This window comes from Thalassophryne amazonica, chromosome 20 (assembly GCF_902500255.1).
Source record: "Thalassophryne amazonica chromosome 20, fThaAma1.1, whole genome shotgun sequence".
Classification (NCBI taxonomy): domain Eukaryota; kingdom Metazoa; phylum Chordata; class Actinopteri; order Batrachoidiformes; family Batrachoididae; genus Thalassophryne; species Thalassophryne amazonica.
In genome coordinates, this window is record NC_047122.1 from 35,619,121 (window position 1) to 35,644,461 (window position 25,341).

The 25,341-nt window shown below is 43.7% G+C and overlaps 1 long non-coding RNA gene across 1 annotated transcript; it reads right to left on the reverse strand.

The window, feature by feature from the left end:
• Window positions 1–1,640: 1,640 nt before the first annotated feature.
• On the reverse strand, window positions 1,641–16,738 carry LOC117502221. Its single transcript, XR_004558232.1, has 3 exons — window positions 16,665–16,738; window positions 9,458–9,462; window positions 1,641–1,654 (listed from the first exon to the last, which is right to left on the reverse strand). It is a non-coding gene; the product is annotated as an uncharacterized LOC117502221 (long non-coding RNA).
• Window positions 16,739–25,341: the final 8,603 nt, after the last annotated feature.

Consider the following 25,341-nt stretch of genomic DNA (forward strand, 5'->3'; position numbering starts at 1 on the left):
AAAATTAAATAGGCTTTGCCTTGAAGGCTGCAGAAGCAGTGTTGTAAATAGATGTTGCACTTGCATGAGAAATAGAGTGTATCCAGAAAGTATTCACAGCATTATACTTTTTCCACATTTTTTATGTTTTAGTTTTATTCCAAAATAGATGAAATTTATTTATTTTCCCTCAAAATTCTACACACAATACCCCATAATGACAATGTGAAAAAGTTTTTTTTTTCTGTTTTTGAGATTTATGCAATTTTTTTTTTAAATAAAAAACAACTAAGAAATCATATGTACATAAGTATTAACAGCCTTTGCCATGAAGCTTAAAACTGAGCTCAGGTGCATCCTGTTTCCACTGAAGAACTCCCTTGAGATGTTTCTACAGCTTAATTGGAGTCCACCTGGGGTAAATTCAGTTGATTGGACATGATTTGGAAAGACACACACCTGTCTACATATAAGGTCCCACAGTTGACAGAACATGTCAGAGCACAAACCAAGCATGAAGTCAAAGGAATTGTCTGTAGACCTCTGAGATAGGATTGTCTCAAGGCACAAATCTGGGGAAGGATACAGAAACATTTCTGCTGCTTTGAAGGTCCCAATGAGCACAGTGACCTCCATCACTGTAAATGGAAGAAGTTCAGATCCACCAGGAATCTTCCTAGAGCTGACCGCCCATCTAAACTGAGTGATTAATGGAGAAGGGCCTTAGTCAGGGAGGTGACCAAGAACCCGATGGTCACTCTGTCAGAGCTCCGGCATTCCTCTGTGGAGAGAGAAGATCCTTCCAGAAGGACAACCATCTCTGCAGCAATCCACCAATCTGGCCTGTATGGTAAAGTGGCCAGACAGAAGCCACTGCTTAGTAAAAGGCACATGGCAAACCATCTGGAGTTTGCCAAAAGGCACCTGAAGGACTCTCAGACCATGAGAAACAGAATTCTCTGGCCTAATGACACAAAGATGTGTGAATGTCAGGTGTCATGTTTGGAGGAAACCAGGCACCATCCCTACAGTGAAGCATGGTGGTGGCAGCATCATGCTGTTGGGATGTTTTTTTAGTGACAGAAACTGGAAGACTAGTCAGGATTGAGAGAAAGATTAATGCAGCATCTTGGATGAAAATCTGCTCCAAAGTGCTCTTGACCTCAGACTGGGGCAACAATTCATCTTTCAGCAGGACAATGACCCTAAGCACACAGCCAAGATATCAAAGGAGTGGCTTCAGGGCAACTCTGTTTATGTCCTTGAGTGGCCCAGCCAGAGCCCAGACCTGAATCCGATTGAACATCTCTGGAGAGATCTGAAAATGGCTGTGCACCGATGCGCCACATCCAACCTAATGGAGCTTGAGAGGTGCTGCAAAGAGGAATGGGCAAAACTACCCAAAGATAGGTGCACCAAGCTTGTGACATCACATTATATTCAACAAGGCTTGAAGCGGTAATTGCTGCCAAAGCTGCATCAACAAAGTATTGAGTAAAATGTAAATACTTATGTACATGTGATTTTTTAGTTTTCTTTTATAAATTAGCAAAAAATAATGGATCTATGGCCCCTCCGACCACCACCTCATTCATACACATTTATAAATGTGCATTCATGAATAGGCATTTTTTTTTATTATTATTATTATTTTCTGAAAGGATTGGCTTTTCAGCTAACTTTGAAAACCATTAGCAGATCATTTAGCTTCCAGTAAATTTGTTTCCACAAGCTGCAAATCAGCTAACATTTTTTTGGGGAAAAAAAAAGTTAACGTTCAGAAACATTTTAAATGCTAAAAAACATAGATGTTTTCTCCTGTTGGATAGAGTTCACCTCTTTTTGCCTGTTTTTTTAAGGGTTTTACAGCAAAACAAACAAACAAAAAGCATGCCAAAGCTTAATTCATATAATCATTGTTAGTGGTTAGTGGCAGCTTCAGCTGAATGTTTTAGATATGAATTTTACTAAGTTACTTTTACAGCTTTAAACTCAGCCCACAATGAAAAAAGTGAAAGTTGGTCCAACCATTTTTTGAGTGGATTAACTTTTCATCTAACTTCGAAAACCATTAGCGGACCGGTTAGCTGTTAAATTTGGTTCCACTAACTTTAAGTCAGGTAACTTTTTAAAAAAATTATGTTTGATGTTCAAAAACATTTTAAAAGCTAAAAGCATACATGCTTGCTCTTGTTGGATAGCATTTGGCTTCTTCAGTCTGTTTTTTTTTGGGGGGGGGGGGGGGATTTTCCAACAAAAACTATAGACATGCCAAAGCTTAATTCATACAGTAAAGTTACTGATTAGTAGTAGCTTCAGCTGAACGTTTTAACAGGTTACTGGTTTGGTTACTTTTAAAGTTTTAATTTCAAAATGAATTTACTCCATTTTGGAATAAGGCTGTAACATAACAGGAACTTCCCACTAGTCCTAGGGTCCACTAATCCTTGTCCTAGCATTAAGGAGAGCATGTTGAAGTTGTTTTTACATTTTTCATAGGCTATATGTTGCACTAAAGTAGGTTAAGTAATGTTACAAAAGTGTTACAATTAAAAAAACATTGATTATGGTAAATTATCATTGTTGATTTTCAGTTCAACAAATTTATAGACAACAGTACAATTAAAGGTGATTAATGGTGTATGTCAACAGAATCATAAGTTTTATTTTTGTAAATTGAACAAATTGAACTGTTTGTTCAGTATTTGAAAGTATTAAATTTATTTGTGAATTTTAAAATCAGTTTGGGGTTGTAATATAATCACCAAATAATATGAGCTGTGCCGCTGTCATGAGCTTGCTCAATGCCAGATGAAGCCACAAACCGGAAATGGCACAAACTTCTTTCTTTACATTATTACAATATTGCTGTAAAAAAAAAAAGAAAAAAAGAAAAAAAAAGAATCGTAATGACAATTGTGAAGTACCCTATCATTACTTTGAGGTTCTGCAACAATTAGTCAATTTTAAACTATTGTTTCATGATATATACAAAGATAAGAGCTTTGCTCTGTGAATATTTTCTGGATGCACTGCACAATATGAAAGCTGTGATATCTAATTTCTGCCCTACTGAAGTAAACTGATGCAGACAGGTGTAAAAAATACTTGACAGTACAAAGACACCCCCTACGTACAATTGTTACCTTATTGCTAGCAGTGCTACGGACGTAGCTATCATGGCTGACTCACTGCTATGTTTTCCATGCTACTTGATGACAGAAACATTTCATAACATTCTATCCAAAAAACAGTTCCAAAACAAGTAGTTCTTAGCAAACCACTGTAACATAATACTTGACAGCACAAGGACAATTCCATCATTATTTTATTTTCTGAAAAGGGGCAATGCTAGCCAGTTGAGCATATATTTATTTTGACAGTTAGCCTGTTAGCATTTATTACTTGGAATATTATGTATCCTGCCAATATATGTTGGCTGGGCAACATCAGACAGCTAACCAGTTAATTTTTTAAAAACTGTTTACATCGCAGTTGTAATGTTGCAAATTGTGTATGATTACCTCCAGACTGATAACATGCCTCCATCCCCATTCATTTTAATAAGAAATCAAACATAAAATAAGGAAATGAATAAAATTACTATTGTCAAACCTGGTAAATCATCCATGTGGCTATATTAAACAAATACAGAAATCCTCTGACGTAATATTGGAAAAAAACAGCAACAAAATACATTATCATATACCTATAAATGATACACCAGTATAATTGGATAAAACACTAAAGAATAAATAGCAATACACCCTTTTCGTGGACGGGTAATATTTTTCATACCACCCGAGTAATCAGCCAATCCGGACAGCGGAGCGGCGCCACGACGAAGAGGCGCGGTCAGAGGAACTATGAAATACTGGTGAGTCACTATTAATAATTTCTTACGTGTCCAACCTTGTAGGTTGATCGTTAAAATTAAATTTGTTAGTTCTAAAAGCCATCATAATTATTTATAGGAAAACGTTCTATTTTTTTTCTACTGTTTGAACTTTGAGTGATTACACAGGAGAGAAAAGTGAGAAAATGTTCATGCCTGTTTGAGAAAAGTGTATAAAGTGTGTAGTGAGGGGTTTTACAGCCTTAAAACATCTATAAAAATTGTAAAAAAAATACAACATTTATCATTTATAGGTATATGATAAAATCGTTATCAAGTTGTTCACCAATGAATATGGCTTTATACACCCTTCAGAAAACCATACAACATTTATCATTTATAGGTATATGATATGGTTTTCTGAAGGGTGTATAAAGCCATATTCATTGGTGAACAACTTGATAAAGATTTTATCATATACCTATAAATGATAAATGTTATATGGTTTTCTGAAGGGTGTAAAAAGCCATATTCATTGGTGAACAACTTGATAACTGATAGTATGTTCCTGTTTGTTCCATTTAAATATGTTAGAATCACATATTAGATTTCTATTTGCCAACACCCACTACATTGTTTTACAGACATTTATCACTTTTATTATTTAAAAAAAAAAAATCATACAAATAACATCAGTAAATTGTAGCTTTGGGGTCACCCCTGTGTAGCTGCCATACAGTGTGATTTCAGAAATTTCAAACACATATTCACGTTTGTTGCGTGGTGCCAGCCACTGTGCTGAATACAGTAAACCCGGAGAAATCAGGCCCTCTGTGCCGCAGCAGCTGTTCTTGACTGACAGGTTGGGGGGCGGTGGAGGAGAATGGCAAGCTCTAACAAAGTTCACGAGGCCTGTAGATTTACAAGAGAACTGAACAGACTGGCGTGTTAGTCATCCTAACTAACCAACCAACCAGCCAAGCAGTGGGCTGCTGCGTTAACAGCCAGCTCCGCGGCTCAGAAAGAGTTAATTAATGCAGCAAAATGAGATCAGCGCTAGAGGCCCGGGCCAGGGCCATATTGCTAAATAGCTTCCTTGAGTACGGGGTCTGTGTGCCGTAATTACCAGCAGGCCATTCCACAATGCCGCCTTTATGTCCCACTGAAAGTGATTTCATATCCCTCGTTCCCCCATTAGCAAATGTGATGAGAGAAGTCTGTCAATGGTTATCGTGTGTGTGTTTGTGCGAGAGGCTGCCAATTTACCTGGACTATAATAGACATGATGAATGTATTGATGTGGGCACATGTTCATTGTATGTGGTGAATATATGAGGCTGCAGCCCACCAACAAGCAAGGCCCGATCAGGACTAATCCTGGCGGGTGTCATCGCGCGGAGAGATGGCGGCCGGTAAAAACATTTCACTTCCATACGAACGCACAAAATCAAGTAATCCCAGCGTTATGATTCAGTGCAAACTGTGTGTGTGTGTGTGTGTGTACATTGTAATTTTTAACCATATTCTTGCAAATAAAAAATAACGTATATTTATTTCATGAACAACAAAACAATTATAAATTATTATCAAATTAAAGTTATTTATCATTGAGCACAAGTATTTCTTTTTAAAATCATGACACATATTTGTGTTTATTTGCAGTATTCACCAGGTGCATCACAACCCGTGTGAAGGTAAATCTACAACTACTACAAACGTATTTAATATGTCTCATTTCTACTCATGTGCAATCTCTGCGATTGTAAAAATTAAGCATAAAAGCAACATAAGATATTTTTATGACTACCTTTCTGTAAAAGTGAAAATGCCCCATAAAGGCATCATCAGCTCAAAATGATTATTACTTCTTGGTGCCCCAAGTCTGATGGCATGGATGCTGCTCTGTGAAGTGTTTGAGTCTGATATTAGTTTCTTTTTTAATTATAAATAAATGCATACTTTGGGGAAAAAGAAAAAACAAACAAACAAAAACCACTCACACTGGAGACAAGGATGGAAGTGGGACACAGAAGGAAGCAGAAGAAAACCAATTTTCTGTTGTGATTTTTCTTAAAAATATTATTTTGTATTAAAATTCCATTAATAAGCACATTTAATCACACAAAACATTTTAAAAATATATAAATATATACACATAAATACACAAAAATAAATATTTCATTTTTTTTTAGGATTAACAGCAGGCTCTCTGGAGAGGTGGGTGACTCTCTGTTGCCTCCTGGTGGCAGCATATATATATATATATATATATGTGTGTGTGTGTGTGTGTGTGTCTTATTCTTCACTGTACATTAATAAATGAATGTGACACTACATATACTATAAGAATTTTCACACCAAACATGATCTCTGTATCATTTGGCTTTCTTTCAGTCAATCGCAACCCTACTCTACTTGAAACCCCACTGAGTATTGTGTTATTTGCATTAAGTAATTAATGGTGTTTGACACTTTTACCGTATCTTGGGAGCTAAAAATGTTTTGTCAGTGTGTCTGCAGTTGTGTCCTTCTGCATTTAAATCCCTTATAGTAAATTACCATGAAGGGGTGGTGGCCAAGTGGTTAGTACGCTTGATTTCAATCCAGAAAGTTCCTGGTTTAAACCCTACCCTCTGCCACAGTTCTCCGTGTAAAGTGGAGTTGCAACAGGAAGGGAATCCGGCGTAAAACTTGTGCCAGTACAACATTGCAGAACCACATGGGCTCTGCTGTGGCGACCCTGAGTGAAAACAAGAGAGCAGCTGAAAGGACTTACTATAGTAGACCACCATAATAAATCTGAATGATCAAGCAGAGCAGAGATTTGAACAAAAAACACAACAATAATAATAAATAGAAGCATCTCAAGGATGATCAGTGGAAACAGGATGCCCCTGAATTCAAATTTCCAAAAATCTCAACAAACTTTTTTCACACTGTCATTATGGGGTATTGTGTGTAGAATTTTGAAGAATAAATTAATTTCATCCATTGTGAAATAAGGCTGTAACATAAAATGTGGATAAAGTGAAGCACTATGAATACTTTCTGAATGCACTGTGTCTTCAAAACTCAAAGAGCAACTTCAATCAAACTTTCACAGCACAAGTCATGTCAACATCATAGAGAACAAAGGTCAATGTCAGGTCAGAGGTCATTTACTGTCTGCGGCAAAATCTTCAAAACTGCAAGAGAGATTTCAATTCAGCTTGGTAGCAAAACTCAGTTTATAGTCCTTTTGCAATACAAGCCATGACCAGGTCATGGACAAACGTCAATGTCAAGTCAGAGGTCATTGTCTACTGTCCATGGCAATATCTCCAAAATGTAATGAGTAATTTTAACCAAACTTGGTAGACAAAGTTAGTGGACTGTTCTCTCACAACACAGGTCATGTCAAGGTCATAGGTGTAAGGTCAAGTCAAAAGTATGCTTCTAAATTATATTAATGAGCATATCTCCAGAACTAGATCCATCTATCTGTTTTGTCAACCAGGTTATATACGTTAGGAGTCACAAGGGGGCTGGCGTCTATCCCAGTGGTCACTCGGCAAGAGGGAGAGTACAGCCTGGACAGGCCGTCAGTCTAAGGCAGGGCTGCTTGAACTAGATTGTTGTGTGGGCCGCTGAAGAGGAGGTACTGCTGGCCCACCACCACCAGAGGGCACCCTGCCTGGAGTGCGTGCTCCAGGCACCAGAGGGCGCTGCCGCCTCACAGGAGTAGCCGGGGTGACAGCTGACACTCATCACCTATGACAGCTGTCACCACTCATCTGATCAGCATCGGTATATCAGCAAGACGTCATCTCCACCTCTTTGCCGAGATATCGCTTTACCAGGAAGGTAACGTTCTCAGCTGGCTGTGAGATTTTTTCGACAGTAACCTTTTGTGACTTTTGTGCATAGTATAGCAGACTCTTTTTCCAACAAGAGGTGGAGTTGGTTTTCCTGCCGTGTGGATTGCTGGGTGCATACGCGCCCACATTTAATTGTATTTTGTTCCTCGCCAGCAGTACCAGGTCCGACACGCGGAGGCAGTGGCCACCTGGGAGTTCGGGACTTGGCGGCTCCAGTATTCCCGGGGTCTGGTGGCGGAGGAAATCGTGTGGTTCCGGTTCTACTTTGGACAGACGTCTTCTATCTTCGAGCCTGCCCACACGACACCTTTTGTGATTTGACCTTTTGTCTATTGTTGTAATCTGTTGTGTTTGTTGTGCCCTTTCACAACAGTAAAGTGTTGTATTTGACTTCCTCCATTGTCCGTTCATTTGCGCCCCCTGTTGTGGGTCCGTGTACCTACACTTTCCCAACAGGATATCTCGGCCAACGTCATGGATCCCGAGGGGCGTCAACCGGCTGTTGAACGGCCAATGGAAGAACAGGGCGCACAGGCGTCCGCAGGAGGAATGATCGGTGAGTTGCAGCGGATCCTCACCGCTTTCACGGCTCGGTTGGATTTAATGACCGAGCAGAGCGTCCTCCTTAACCGCAGGGTGGAGGCTCTCGCCGCGCAGGTGGAAGCGCGCCCTCAGGGCGCTGCTGCGGCTCTCCCTCCTGTCGACCCTGTGCGTAACAGTGACGTTCCACAGGTCGTTCAACGACCCCTCCCACCTTCCCCGGAAGCATACATAAGCCCTCCAGAGCCGTACGGAGGTTGTGTGGAGACGTGCGCGGACTTCCTTATGCAGTGTTCGCTCGTCTTCGCACAACGTCCTGTCATGTACGCGACTGATGCCAGCAAGATAGCTTATGTAATAAACCTGCTTCGCGGTGAGGCACGCGCTTGGGCTACAGCGCTCTGGGAGCAGAATTCACGGCTCCTTCAGACATATGATGGGTTTGTGAGGGAGTTCAGAACAGTGTTCGATCACCCAAATAGAGGAGAGACCGCTTCAGCCGTGCTGCTGTCAATGAGACAGGGGCGCCGGAGCGCAGCTGCCTATGCAGTCGACTTCCGCATCGCGGCTGCGAGGTCCAGCTGGAATAGCACTGCCCTCCGCGCCGCCTTTGTAAACGGACTGTCATTGGTTCTAAAGGAGCACCTGGTGGCTAAGGACGAACCGCGGGATTTAGATGGGCTTATTGATCTCGTAATACGATTAGACAATCGGTTAGAAGAACGGCGTCGGGAACGAGACGAAGGGCGTGGCCGGGCACGCGCCGTCCCTCTCCCTTCCGGTTCCGACCGCGTTCCGCCCTCCCCACGCTCCACGGCCCCTGCGCTCCGTGTGGTTACAGCTCCCCCTGCTGACGAAGCTATGGACACGAGCAGGGCCACATTTAGGGCACCAGATAGACAGAGGAGGCTGGCCCGCGGAGTGTGTTTTGTTTGTGGCTCGATAGAGCATCAGGTAAGAGACTGCCCCGAGCGGTTAAACACCAACGCCCGCCCCTAGAAACTGGGCTAGGGGTGGGCCGAGACATTCACGTGGGACACACCCACATTGCCACACGACTCCCAGTTACAATCCTTTATGAGGATTTAACCCTGAAGGCCCCAGCACTGGTGGACACGGGCTCTGAAGGGAATCTGTTAGACAGCAGATGGGCCAGGGAGATAGGGCTCCCTCTGGTGGCGCTTACCTCGCCTGTGCAGGTGCGGGCACTAGATGGCTCCCTACTCCCTCCAATCACACATAAGACACCACCTGTAACTCTGGTGGTGTCAGAAAATCACCGGGAGGAGATCGAGTTTTTTGTGACTCCTGCTATCTCCCGTGTGATTTTAGGGTTCCCCTGGATGTTAAAACACAATCCCCGGATCGATTGGCCGTCTGGGGTAGTGGTTCAGTGGAGCGAGACCTGCCATCGGGTATGTTTAGGTTCCTCGGTTCCTCCCGGTTCCCAGGCTAAGGAGGAGGTCAGAGTCCCGCCCAATCTAGGGATGGTGCCGGTGGAGTACCACGACCTTGTAGATGTGTTCAGTAAGGATCTGGCGCTCACCCTTCCCCCCCACCATCCGTACGATTGTGCCATTGATTTGGTTCCAGGCGGTGAGTTCCCGTCCAGCAGGCTGTACAACCTCTCACGACCTGAGCGTGAATCAATGGAGACCTACATCCGGGACTCTTTAGCCGCCGGGTTGATCCGGAATTCCACCTCCCCGATGGGTGCAGGTTTCTTTTTTGTGGGTAAAAAAGACGGCGGACTTCGTCCATGCATTGATTATAGGGGACTGAACGAAATCACGGTTCGTAATTGATACCCGTTGCCCCTGTTGGATTCAGTGTTCACGCCCCTGCATGGAGCCCAAATATTCACTAAGCTAGATCTTAGAAATGCGTATCACCTGGTTCGGATCCGGAAGGGAGACGAGTGGAAGACGGCATTTAACACCCCCTTAGGTCACTTTGAGTACCTGGTCATGCCGTTCGGCCTCACAAACGCCCCCGCGACGTTCCAAGCTTTAGTTAATGATGTCTTGCGGGATTTCCTGCACCGATTCGTCTTTGTATATCTAGACGATATACTCATCTTTTCTCCGGATCCTGAGACTCATGTCCGGCATGTACGTCAGGTCCTGCAGCGGTTGTTGGAGAACCGGCTGTTTGTGAAGGGCGAGAAGTGTGAGTTCCACCGCACATCTTTGTCCTTCCTGGGGTTTATCATCTCCCCCAACTCCGTCGCTCCTGATCCGGCCAAGGTTGCGGCGGTGAGAGACTGGCCCCAACCCACTAGCCGTAGGAAGCTGCAACAGTTCCTCGGCTTTGCAAATTTCTACAGGAGGTTCATTAAGGGCTACAGTCAGGTAGTTAGCCCCCTGACAGCCCTGACCTCACCAAAAGTCCCCTTCACCTGGTCGGATCGTTGCGATGCCGCGTTCAAGGAGTTGAAACGGCGCTTCTCGTCTGCACCCGTTCTGGTGCAGCCCGATCCTAGTCGCCAGTTAGTGGTTGAAGTGGACGCCTCGGACTCAGGGATAGGAGCTGTGCTTTCCCAGAGCGGGAAGACCGATAAGGTCCTTCACCCGTGTGCCTATTTTTCCCACAGGTTGACCCCGGCCGAACGGAACTATGACGTCGGCAATCGAGAACTCCTTGCGGTGAAAAAGGCTCTTGAAGAGTGGAGACATCTGTTGGAGGGAACGTCCGTGCCATTCACGGTTTTCACTGACCACCGGAACCTGGAGTATATCAGGACCGCCAAGCGGCTGAACCCCAGGCAAGCCCGCTGGTCACTGTTCTTCGGCCGTTTTGACTTCCGGATCACCTACCGTCCCGGGACCAAAAACCAGAGATCGGATGCCTTGTCCCGGGTACATGAAGATGAAGTCAAAACGGAGTTGTCGGATCCACCGGAACCCATCATCCCGGAGTCCACTATCGTGGCCACCCTTACCTGGGACGTAGAGAGAACCGTCCGGGAGGCCCTGGCACGAAGCCCGGACCCCGGAACTGGGTTGAAGAACAGACTCTACGTCCCACCAGAAGCTAGGGCTGCAGTTCTGGACTTCTGTCACGGCTCTAAGCTCTCCTGTCATCCAGGGGTGCGAAGAACCGTGGCAGTTGTCCGGCAGCGCTTCTGGTGGGCGTCCCTAGAGGCCGACGTCCGGGATTATATCCAGCCCTGCACCACCTGCGCAAGGGGCAAGGCTGACCATCGCAGGGCTTCGGGACTGCTCCAGCCACTGCCCGTGCCCCATCGCCCCTGGTCCCACATCGGCCTGGATTTTGTCACGGGCCTCCCGCCGTCCCAGGGCAACGCCACCATCCTCACGATAGTGGACCGATTCTCCAAGGCGGCCCACTTCGTGGCCCTCCCGAAGCTCCCGACGGCCCAGGAGACAGCGGACCTCCTGGTCCACCACGTCGTCCGGTTGCATGGGATCCCAACAGACATCGTCTCCAATCGCGGTCCCCAGTTCTCCTCGCACGTCTGGAGGAGCTTCTGCCGGGAACTGGGGGCCACGGTGAGTCTCTCATCCGGGTATCATCCCCAGACCAACGGGCAAGCAGAACGGGCCAATCAGGAGATGGAGCAGGCCCTGCGTTGCGTGACAGCCGCGCACCCGGCGGCCTGGAGTACCCATCTGGCCTGGATCGAGTATGCCCATAACAGCCAGGTGTCGTCAGCCACCAGCCTCTCCCCTTTCGAGGTATGTCTGGGGTACCAACCTCCTCTGTTTCCGGTGGTTGAGGGAGAGGTCGGTGTGCCCTCGGTCCAGGCCCACCTACGGAAGTGCCGTCGGGTGCCGCCCGTTCTGCCTTGCTGAGGGCCCGGATGAGGACGAAGGCCCATGCAGACCGTCGGCGGACCCCGGCCCCTACGTACCGGCCAGGGCAGGCAGTGTGGTTGTCTACTAAGGACATTCCCCTTCAAGTGGACTCCCCTAAGCTGCAGGACCGGTATATCGGTCCGTTTAAAATCATCAAGGTACTCAGTCCAGCCGCAGTGAGGCTTCAGCTTCCGGCCTCACTGCGGATCCATCCCGTTTTCCACATGTCCCGGATCAAGCCCCATCACACCTCACCCCTCTGTACTCCGGGTCCGGCACCACCTCCTGCCCGGATCATCGATGGCGAGCCGGCTTGGACTGTGCGCCGGCTCTTGGATGTCCGTAGGATGGGCCGGGGCTTCCAGTATTTGGTGGACTGGGAGGGGTACGGACCCGAAGAACGCTCCTGGGTGAAGAGGAGCTTCATCCTGGACCCGGCCCTCCTGGCCGATTTCTACCGCCGCCACCCGGACAAGCCTGGTCGGGCGCCAGGAGGCGCCCGTTGAGGGGGGGGGTCCTGTTGTGTGGGCCGCTGAAGAGGAGGTACTGCTGGCCCACCACCACCAGAGGGCACCCTGCCTGGAGTGCGGGCTCCAGGCACCAGAGGGCGCTGCCGCCTCACAGGAGTAGCTGGGGTGACAGCTGACACTCATCACCTATGACAGCTGTCACCACTGATCTGATCAGCATCGGTATATCAGCAAGACGTCATCTCCTCCTCTTTGCCGAGATATCGCTTTACCAGGAAGGTAACGTTCTCAGCTGGCTGTGAGATTTTTTCGACAGTAACCTTTTGTGACTTTTGTGTATCGTATAGCAGACTCTTTTTCCAACAAGAGGTGGAGTTGGTTTTCCTGCCATGTGGATTGCTGGGTGCATACGCGCCCACATTTAATTGTTTTTTGTTCCTCGCCAGCAGTACCAGGTCCGACACGCGGAGGCAGTGGCCACCTGGGAGTTCGGGACTTGGCGGCTCCAGTATTCCCGGGGTCTGGTGGCGGAGGAAATCGTGTGGTTCCGGTTCTACTTTGGACAGACGTCTTCTATCTTCGAGCCTGCCCACACGACACCTTTTGTGATTTGACCTTTTGTCTATTGTTGTAATCTGTTGTGTTTGTTGTGCCCTTTCACAACAGTAAAGTGTTGTATTTGACTTCCTCCATTGTCCGTTCATTTGCGCCCCCTGTTGTGGGTCCGTGTACCTACACTTTCCCAACATAGATGAAATTCTGTTTTCTCTCAAACAAATGTATCAGACCTCTGACATCAGTGATGTCATGTGATGTCCTCAAGCAAAATCGAAAAATTAGCTGGCAGAGGTGAGGCATATTCTATATTATATTCAATGCAAGAAACAGTGGTTTTGTTGATTGCTTAAAAAATGATCTTTTTCTTATGTTGCAGCTTAATTTCTCACTGTAATATCAGACAAATTATTCCCATTCACCTGATCCAAAATTGTGTGTATCTGCACTAAAACAGGTCATCTCTTGGTGCCCATTGTTCCCCACCTTTAAAGGGAAATAGTGCAACAGATAACTTAAACAATCATTCAAATGGTGATACAAGCACCAAATTTGGCACAAATACACCTTAGACATTACTTTTTTGAAAAAAAAAACTGACTGGCCACTTGAATTTTCAACAGGCAGCCATGTGGGGTCAGTTGAAGAATTACACAGAGGTCAAAATTTAAAAATACTCCAATCAAATTGAAAACTACAACACATTATTTGTCTGATCATAAAGATTCCAAAAAGGTATAGTTTGGACTATCTGTGACTGAATGTTATGGAGTTATGGAGTAAAAACAGTAAGAATGGTGACAAAGGTCAATTTCAGTTTGTACAGGAGTCAAAAGTAAAAGTTGCTCCAATTTTGGTAAAAAAAAAAGAAAAAAAAATTAAATAAAAAAAAGAAAAGAAATGGTGCAAATTATTGTTTGAGCAAATAGGATTAATAAATGGAATAGTTTTGACTGTGTTAAATCCTTAGTCTGCAACGTAAAGGTCAAACAAGGTCAACATCCATTGGATTCTATGACATGTGACACGTTACTCCATAATGTGATAATTAAGCATGACACATTGTGCAAACTATTCGTTTTTAAAACCCTGTTAACTCAAGTAATAATTTGCATCATGTTTTACCAAAACAGGAGCAGCTTTAACTTTTGACCCCTGTACAATCTGAAATTGACCTTTGTCACCATTTTTGCTGTTTTTACCCCATAACTCCAGAACATTCATTCACAGATAGTCCAAAGTATACCTTTTTGGAATCTTTATAATCAGGCAAATAATGTGGTATAGATTTCAATATGATTGGAGCATTTTTTTTTATTTTGACCCCTGTGTAATTCTTCATTAGACCCCTACCTGACCGCCAATTGAAAATTCAAGTGGCCAATTGCTTTTTTCAAGAACGTCTAAAGACTATTTGTGTCAAATTTGATGCTTGTCTCACCATTTTCAGGATTCTGCTCTAAATATTCTCTTATCTGCTGCACTAAAAGCAACTTTGTTGTTTGTGCTTTGGCAACCAGGAAAAGCTGAAGATTCCAAGCTTTTGACAGCATGCACCATTGTGCCATGTTCACAGTGGAATTTTATCTTGTCCCATCAAAACAATAGCATATACAGTCAATATCTGAAAGCAGCTGAAGGTGAATGGACTTTCTGCAGCATTTGAAACCAGTACTGTGTATAAACACACATTAAATAAAGCTGTCTGAAATTGTGGATGAAGATAATTGGATGTTATGAGTCCACTGACCCTTTGCCATAAATGTGTATGAACTTATTGATTTCTGGGATTCAGTAAAAGAATTAAGAAAGTAATCATCACAAACAAAGCAGAAAACAAGCCACAGCGCTTGATGCAGTTCAAAGTTTGGACATGATATGAAGCTGAGAATGCAGAGCTTTCCCATCTGAATCATGAGACAGCAGCAAAAAACAATGAAGGCGAGGCATAATGTTAAAAGAAAATCCCATTATAGTGACAGAATGCTGCAGACAAATAAGGGTTGCAGAAAAGACAGAAGATGAGAAACCTGGCAGAGCAATAGATCAGAGCCAGGATTCACAGGTCCAGCTGGATGAGGAGGTGAGAATCCAGGGTCAGGCTCCAACACGGCTCTCTGACTCCTAATTTGGAGATTCTCATTTTCAGTTCCCGAACAGAGGGCAAGAAATCGTACCTGTGAGAAGCCTTCAGGCAGAACAGGGAGAGGTGTGGAAGAATCTGCGTCTGACTGCACTCGGAAAAGTCACTCATCTTATACGTATTTGTTCTGTCTGAATCACAGTAGAGAGTTTTTATTTGTGGACTTTGCATTTATGCCACATGTTGTCGCTGGGTTTGGAAAAAAAATACACACACACATAATATATATATGTAGTGTAAGGGTTCTGTAAAGTATTCACTGTGCTTCACTTTTTCCACATTTTATGTTAGAACCTTGTTCCAAAATGGAGTAAATTAATTTTTCCTCTCAAAATTCCATTCACTACACCCCATAATGACAACATAAAAAAAGTTTTTGGAAATTTTTATAAATTTATTGAAGATAAAAAACTAAGAAATCACAAGTTAGCTTTTCATCTACCGTATTTTTCAGACTATAAATTGCACTTTTTTACATGTTTTGGCCAGGGGTACAACCTATACTCCAGAGCGACTTATAAATGAAAAATATACTGGTAGATTCTCAATTAATTTACCGTAATAAAACAATTTTACGTGACAGAGTCGCTCTATGTTTTAAAATGGCCACCGGAAACAGAAATGCAATCATCATGGGCACTGTAGTATGGCGGCCGCCCTATAGGTCACGCTGGTCGCGATAACCAATCAGAGAACAGAACATTCGGCGCATATTCCTCACCTCACCCAGACAATGATTGTAAAACAGCGTGTGAAGCAGACGAACACGGTGCTTGCTGTTATTCCGGGAGGGCTAACAAAACAGCTTCAACCCTTGGATATCAGTGTGAGCAGAGTTTTTAAGTTGATGCTGAGAGCTGCGTGGGAGCACTGGGTGAGCGACGGCAGAGGATTAGCGTCTGCACTTGGAAGGAGCTGGCATCGACACCACGGGGAGGTCATGAGCTGCGCAGGTAGGTGCTGCACGAACATCGGCAGCTGACACCTGGTGTGTACTATGGTCCACAGTGGGTAATATGTTAGAAAAGAACCATTCAGTGATGGTGCGGGTTATGGTTCGACTCGCAATGTGGTCCGCAAAATACAAACATATCCGTAGGTAAAATGCAGCTCACGAGAGGGCACTCAAGGCTTGTGTGACTGTTCTTGCGACTTCTGACTACCATAGAAAAATAAAAATTTCAACATTATTGATAACTTAACAAGACAACGGAGAAGGCCCGAAAAAATGCAACCAAAAAGAAAATCATACTCTGCAGATTGCAAGTTGCGACTGGTGAAATATGCATCCGAAAACGGTAGCCGTCACAATATTATCATCTGAACTTTTCATGTTAACATACCTCTATGTCCGTGCGACTTATAGTCCAGTGTGACTCATTTATGGTTTATTTTTCTTTATAATGGATAAAGTGGCTGGTGTGACTTATACTCCGATGCAACTTATAGTTCGGAAAACACAGTAACTTCGAAAACCACTAGCGGACCAGTTAGCTTCCGTTAAATTTGGTTCCACTAACTTTAAGTCAGCTAACTTTTTTAAAAAATAATCATTGATGTTCAAAAACATTTTAAATGCTAAAAGCATACATGCTTGCTCCTGTTGGATAGCATTTGGCTTTTTCCAGTCTGTTTTTTGATGGGGATTTTCCAGCAAAAGCAAATACTAAAAACATACCAAAGCTTAATTCATACAGTAAAAGTTAGCAATTAGCAGTAGCTTCAGCTTATTTATTTTATTTATTTCATTTATATAGCGCCAAATCATAACAAAGTTGCCTCAAGGCGCTTCACACAAGTAAGGTCTAACCTTACCAACCCCCAGAGCAAGCACACAGGTAACAGTAGTAAGGAAAAGCTCCCTCTGATGATTTGAGGAAGAAACCTCAAGGAGACCAGACTTAAAGAGGTGACCCTCTGCTTGGGCCATGCTACCGATACCGAGGGTGGTTGGCTCTCACTGCGGTATTGTATCACTTCCTGTTCCGGAGCACAGCGGCGTTTTGCTGCATCTGTTAGCTGTTTAATCTGCGCAGTTAGATTGATCTAGTTACCTAGATAACGATTTGCTTCACAGTGTAATCTTCACGTGCCTTAACTAAAGCACTCCCTCTGCTGAATCACCTCTAAATTATTTACACATTATTCACTTTGTGTGTTTTTAGGAATCCGCTAGCTTAGCGCAGCTACTAGCTCTTAGCCAGTTTAGCATGGCGGCTTCTCCTGTCTCTCCCGCACTTTTCTGCTCTGGGTGTGAAATGTTTAGTTATTCCTCGGCCTCCTTTAGCAGTAATGGTACTTGTAATAAGTGTAGCTTATTCGTAGCTTTGGATGCCAGGCTGGGCGAATTGGAGACTCGGCTCCGCACCGTGGAAAATTCTACAGCTAGCCAGGCCCCTGTAGTCGGTGCGGACCAAGGTAGCTTAGCCGCCGTTAGTTACCCCCTGGCAGATCCCGAGCAGCCGGGAAAGCAGGCCGACTGGGTGACTGTGAGGAGGAAGCGTAGTCCTAAACAGAAGCCCCGTGTACACCGCCAACCCGTTCACATCTCTAACCGTTTTTCCCCACTCGGCGACACACCCGCCGAGGATCAAACTCTGGTTATTGGCGACTGTGTTTTGAGAAATGTGAAGTTAGCAACACCAGCAACTATAGTCAATTGTCTTCCGGGGGCCAGAGCAGGCGACACTGAAGGAAATTTGAAACTGCTGGCTAAGGCTAAGCGTAAATTTGGTAAGAATGTAATTCACGTCGGCAGTAATGACACCCGGTTACGCCAATCGGAGGTCACTAAAATTAACATTGAATCGGTGTGTAACTTTGCAAAAACAATGTCGGACTTTGTAGTTTTCTCTGGGCCCCTCCCCAATCGGACCGGGAATGACATGTTTAGCCGCATGTTCTCCTTGAATTGCTGGCTGTCTGAGTGGTGTCCAAAAAATGAGGTGGGCTTCATAGATAATTGGCAAAGCTTCTGGGGAAAACCTGGTCTTGTTAGGAGAGACGGCATCCATCCCACTTTGGATGGAGCAGCTCTGATTTCTAGAAATCTGGCCAATTTTCTTAAATCCTCCAAACCGTGACTATCCAGGGTTGGGACCAGGAAGCAGAGTTGTAGTCTTACACACCTCTCTGCAGCTTCTCTCCCCCTGTCATCCCCTCATTACCCCATCCCCGTAGAGACGGTGCCTGCTCCCAGACCACCAATAACCAGCAAAAATCTATTTAAGCATAAAAATTCAAAAAGAAAAAATAATATAGCACCTTCAACTGCACCACAGACTAAAACAGTTAAATGTGGTCTATTAAACATTAGGTCTCTCTCTCTTCTAAGTCCCTGTTAGTAAATGATATAATAATTGATCAACATATTGATTTATTCTGCCTTACAGAAACCTGGTTACAGCAGGATGAATATGTTAGTTTAAATGAGTCAACACCCCCGAGTCACACTAACTGCCAGAATGCTCGTAGCACAGGCCGAGGCGGAGGATTAGCAGCAATCTTCCATTCCAGCTTATTAATTAATCAAAAACCCAGACAGAGTTTTAATTCATTTGAAAGCTTGACTCTTAGTCTTGTCCATCCAAATTGGAAGTCCCAAAAACCAGTTTTATTTGTTGTTATCTATCGTCCTCCTGGTCGTTACTGTGAGTTTCTCTGTGAATTTTCAGACCTTTTGTCTGACTTAGTGCTTAGCTCAGATAAGATAATTATAGTGGGCGATTTTAACATCCACACAGATGCTGAGAATGACAGCCTCAACACTGCATTTAATCTATTATTAGACTCAACTGGCTTTGCTCAAAATGTAAATGAGTCCACCCACCACTTTAATCATACCTTAGATCTTGTTCTGACTTATGGCATGGAAATTGAAGACTTAACAGTATTCCCTGAAAGCACCCTTCTGTCTGATCATTTCTTAATAACATTTACATTTACTCTGATGGACTACCCAGCAGTGGGGAATAAGTTTCATTACACTAGAAGTCTTTCAGAAAGCGCTGTAACTAGGTTTAAGGATATGATTCCTTCTTTGTTCTCTAATGCCATATACCAACACAGTGCAGAGTAGCTACCTAAACTCTGTAAGTGAGATAGAGTATCTCGTCAATAGTTTTACATCCTCATTGAAGACAACTTTGGATGCTGTAGCTCCTCTGAAAAAGAGAGCTTTAAATCAGAAGTGCCTGACTCCGTGGTATAACTCACAAACTCGCAGCTTAAAGCAGATAACCCATAAGTTGGAGAGGAAATGGCGTCTCACTAATTTAGAAGATCTTCACTTAGCCTGGAAAAAGAGTATGTTGCTCTATAAAAAAAGCCCTCCGTAAAGCTAGGACATCTTACTACTCATCACTAATTGAAGAAAATAAGAACAACCCCAGGTTTCTTTTCAGCACTGTAGCCAGGCTGACAAAGAGTCAGAGCTCTATTGAGCCGAGTATTCCTTTAACTTTAACTAGTAATGACTTCATGACTTTCTTTGCTAATAAAATTTTAACTATTAGAGAAAAAATTACTCATAACCATCCCAAAGACATATCGTTATCTTTGGCTGCTTTCAGTGATGCCGGTATTTGGTTAGACTCTTTCTCTCAGATTGTTCTGTCTGAGTTATTTTCATTAGTTACTTCATCCAAACCATCAACATGTCTATTAGACCCCATTCCTACCAGGCTGCTCAAGGAAGCCCTACCATTATTTAATGCTTCGATCTTAAATATGATCAATCTATCTTTATTAGTTGGCTATGTACCACAGGCTTTTAAGGTGGCAGTAATTAAACCATTACTTAAAAAGCCATCACTTGACCCAGCTATCTTAGCTAATTATAGGCCAATCTCCAACCTTCCTTTTCTCTCAAAAATTCTTGAAAGGGTAGTTGTAAAACAGCTAACTGATCATCTGCAGAGGAATGGTCTATTTGAAGAGTTTTAGTCAGGTTTTAGAATTCATCATAGTACAGAAACAGCATTAGTGAAGGTTACAAATGATCTTCTTATGGCCTCAGACAGTGGACTCATCTCTGTGCTTGTTCTGTTAGACCTCAGTGCTGCTTTTGATACTGTTGACCATAAAATTTTATTACAGAGATTAGAGCATGCCATAGGTATTAAAGGCACTGCGCTGCGATGGTTTGAATCATATTTATCTAATAGATTACAATTTGTTCATGTAAATGGGGAATCTTCTTCACAGACTAAGGTTAATTATGGAGTTCCACAAGGTTCTGTGCTAGGACCAATTTTATTCACTTTATACATGCTTCCCTTAGGCAGTATTATTAGACGGCATTGCTTAAATTTTCATTGTTACGCAGATGATACCCAGCTTTATCTATCCATGAAGCCAGAGGACACACACCAATTAGCTAAACTGCAGGATTGTCTTACAGACATAAAGACATGGATGACCTCTAATTTCCTGCTTTTAAACTCAGATAAAACTGAAGTTATTGTACTTGGCCCCACAAATCTTAGAAACATGGTGTCTAACCAGATCCTTACTCTGGATGGCATTACCCTGACCTCTAGTAATACTGTGAGAAATCTTGGAGTCATTTGTGATCAGGATATGTCATTCAATGCGCATATTAAACAAATATGTAGGACTGCTTTTTTGCATTTACGCAATATCTCTAAAATTAGAAAGGTCTTGTCTCAGAGTGATGCTGAAAAACTAATTCATGCATTTATTTCCTCTAGGCTGGACTATTGTAATTCATTATTATCAGGTTGTCCTAAAACTTCCCTGAAAAGCCTTCAGTTAATTCAAAATGCTGCAGCTAGAGTACTAACGGGGACTAGAAGGAGAGAGCATATCTCACCCATATTGGCCTCTCTTCATTGGCTTCCTGTTAATTCTAGAATAGAATTTAAAATTCTTCTTCTTACTTATAAGGTTTTGAATAATCAGGTCCCATCTTATCTTAGGGACCTCATAGTACCATATCACCCCAATAGAGCGCTTCGCTCTCAGACTTCAGGCTTACTTGTAGTTCCTAGGGTTTGTAAGAGTAGAATGGGAGGCAGAGCCTTCAGCTTTCAGGCTCCTCTCCTGTGGAACCAGCTCCCAATTCGGATCAGGGAGACAGACACCCTCTCTACTTTTAAGATTAGGCTTAAAACTTTCCTTTTTGCTAAAGCTTATAGTTAGGGCTGGATCAGGTGACCCTGAACCACCCCTTAGTTATGCTGCTATAGACTTAGACTGCTGGGGGGTTCCCATGATGCACTGAGTGTTTCTTTCTCTTTTTGCTCTGTATGCACCACTCTGCATTTAATCATTAGTGATTGATCTCTGCTCCCCTCCACAGCATGTCTTTTTCTTGGTTCTCTCCCTCAGCCCCAACCAGTCCCAGCAGAAGACTGCCCCTCCCTGAGCCTGGTTCTGCTGGAGGTTTCTTCCTGTTAAAAGGGAGTTTTTCCTTCCCACTGTTGCCAAGTGCTTGCTCACAGGGGGTCGTTTTGACCGTTGGGGTTTTTACGTAATTATTGTATGGCCTTGCCTTACAATATAAAGCGCCTTGGGCAACTGTTTGTTGTGATTTGGTGCTATATAAATAAAATTGATTGTTGATGATTGATGATACAATTTACAAAACAATTTACAAAACGAATATAAAGGAAATTTTGCCAGTGCTCAGGACAGGAGGGTTGCAGAAGTGACATCACTCCCATCTCTGGATGGAGCCACACCTCAAACAGAGAGAAAAAACAGAATCAGTCATCGGAAAGACAACAAATACAGTATAATTTGTCAGGATTAAGCAGCAAGAAAAACAGAAGAAATACTAAGGTGATCACCGGCCACTAGCACTAAGCTTCACTAAAATACCCAGACTTTAGATAAAGTTGAGGCCGCGGCCCCCTCCGTTTCCTAATAAAATTAATTTAAAAAGTGTAAAAAGCATAGTAACATACTATGCCAGTATACTAGCCATACGAAAGGGAAAATAAGTGCGTCTTAAGTCTGGATTTGAAAGTCTCTACGGAATCTGACTATTTTATTGAAGCAGGGAGATCATTCAACAGAACAGGGCCATGATAAGAGAAAGCTCTGTGACCCGCAGACTTTTTATTCACCCTAGGGACACAAAGTAGTCCTGCACCCTAAGAACGCAAAGGCCGGGTCGGTACGTAGGGTTTAATTAGGTCAGCTAAGTAGGGAGATGCCAGTCCATGAACATATTTATAGGTTACAGTCCAGGAACCAGTCATCAATTTTGACCAGATTGGTACCACTGAAGGTGGCCATACAATACTTAGAATCCAGCTTCAGTGTACCATGGCCTACATAAAAATGTATCATAACCATCACAGGGTGGTAGCTGTAGCCAGTTAGGGGTCAATGAAGAATTACACAGAGGTCAAAATATAAAATGCTCCAATCATGTTGAAAACTATATCACATTATTTGTCTGATCATAACGATTCCAAAAAGGTATAGTTTGGACTATCTGTGACGGAATGTTCTGGAGTTATGGGGTAAAAACAGCAAAAATGGTAACAAAGGTCAGTTTCAGGTTGTATAGGGGTCAAAAGTTAAAGATGTTCCAATTTCAGTAAAAAAATGATGCAAATTATCAGAGTTTAAAAGTCGGAAGTTGTTAGACATCCAGCTTCTCACTGATGCAAGGCAATCTTCTAAGGATTTTATGTGGATGAGATTACCAGCAGTTATCGGCACATATAATCATCATAGCAGTGAAAGGTAATCCAATCGCATTACGAGGCATACGCAATTTGTATGTGCCCAAGGAGTGCTATATGAAGGGAGAAAAGCAGGGGGCCTAAGAAGGACCCCTGTGAAACCCCAAATTTCATGTCATTAACGTTAGACGTAATGTTATTGTACAAAACACAGAACGACTGGTCAGGTATGACGTCAACCTCGCAAGTGCATTCCCAGTAATCCCAAAATGATTCTCCAGCCTATCAAGTAGAATATGATGATCTACAGTATCAAAACACAGCACTGAGATCTAACAGCACTAGAACTGTGGTGGTGTCCAAGTCCATTGCAAGCAGAAGATCATTCATCACTTTAGTGAGAGCCGTCTCTGTGGAGTGATATCAGCTAAATGTGTTAACAGGTTACAGGTCTGGCATGACCACAGCTGACATTTTTGTTAGCAGACTACTATTGAAGCTAACTTTTAGGTTAGCTGTGCCTAGCAGCCAATCTATAATTTGTTATACTAAACTCAAGGGATATTTATGAGCCATGTTTCAGCCATATTATAAATACACTTTGATTAAAAATTTAGAAATTTTAGAAGCAACAAATAGCAGAAATTTATTTTAGTTGGTCCAAGTTTGACTTGTTCAGGCCAGTGGAGCGCTACTGCCTAAATGTTAAGGTCAAATGATGTCTTGAAGGAGGCAGCACAGTCATGCTGTCATCATCAAAGTGAGTTGTTGACACATTCACAGTTCAGCATAACACAAATTTCTCCGTCATGATTAGCATTGTGTCTTGACACACTAACACCCTCTCTTTCGCTCTTTCTCCCTCTGCCACATCATGGCAAATACTTGATATTCCCTCGCTGTATCTGAATGCGGGCAGCACGGTGGAATAGTGGTTAGCACTGTTGCCTCACAGCAAGAAGGTTGTGGGATCGATTCCCACCTGTGGCTTTTCTGTGTGGAGTTTGCATGTTCTCAACGTGTTTGCGTGGGTTCTCTCCGGTTGTTCCAGCTTTCTCCCACATCCAAAGACATGCCGGTTAGGTGAACTGAAAACTTTATTTTGTCCGTAGGTGTGTATGCGGGTGTGAATGTGTTTTTTTGTCTATACGAGGTCTATTAGAAAAGTATCCGACCTTATTATTTTTTTCAAAAACCATATGGATTTGAATCACGTGTGATTGCGTCAGACAAGCTTGAACCCTCGTGCGCATGCGTGAGTTTTTCCACGCCTGTCGGTTGCGTCATTCGCCTGTGAGCAGGCTTTGAGTGAGGAGTGGTCCAGCCCCCTCGTTGGATTTTCATTGCCAGGAAATGGCAGAATGATTTGGGCTGTTTTTCCATCAGAATTTTTTCAGAAACTGTTAGAGACTGGCAGCTGGAAACCATTAGAAAAATTTATCTGGCTTTCAGTGAAAATGTTACGGGCTTGGTAGAGAATAAGGAGTGTTACTGTCGCTTTAAGGACGGCCCCCAGCGGCTGTGGGGCGTGCCGCGCTCCGAAGCCGCCATCGACAGGCTGAACGACCATTTCATTTCTAAACGGATGGCTGTCTGGATCCATGACCATCGTGTGCCATTTCTCTGGTTATCACAAGAGCTGGACATCAACCATTTTCCGGCAGATTTCACTTTTAACAAGAGATTTTGTCATGGAAAGCTGAGCGGAGGCTTCACGCGTCACGATGGATTCGCTACTGGAGCGAGACAAAACCACCTCTGTTTTGGTCTCACAGGGCGGCGTTGAGATGGCGTTCAGACAGCTGTCGGTGGTTTTTCCATTGAGTGATTATCCAAGAAATTGTGGATGTGCCTGGACATGCCAGAACATGTCCCGTGAGGCTTCATCACAGCGTTGCTGTGCGCCATGCAGCACTGCCATGAGGCGCGAAGCCTCCGCTCCTCTTTCCATGACAAAAACTCCTGTAACAGTGGAATATGCCGTTCATTTCCAAACTGGACGCTGTGTTTTATCCGGGATGTCGTCTGACTAGCACAGAAATTGTGATAAGATGTGGACATCAGCACTTTTTTGGCACATTGAGATAGACGTGCGGAGGAATTCCATGTGTCGCGGTGGTGCCGCATGGCGCACAGCAACGCCGTGATGAAGCCTCACGGGACATGTTCTGGCATGTCCAGGCACATCCACAATTTCTCGGATAATCACTCGATGGAAAACCACCGACAGCTGTCTGAACGCCATCGCAAAGCCGTCCTGTGAGACCAAAATGGAAGTGGTTTTGTCTCGCTCCGATAGCGAATCCATCATGACGCGCGAAGCCTCCGCTTGGCTTTCCATGACAAAATCTCTTGTTAAAAGTGAAATCTGCTGGAAAATGGTTGATGTCCAGCTCTTGTGATAACCAGAGAAATGGCACACGATGGTCCAGACAGCCATCCGTTTAGAAATGAAATGGTCGTTCAGCCTGTTGATGGCGGCTTCG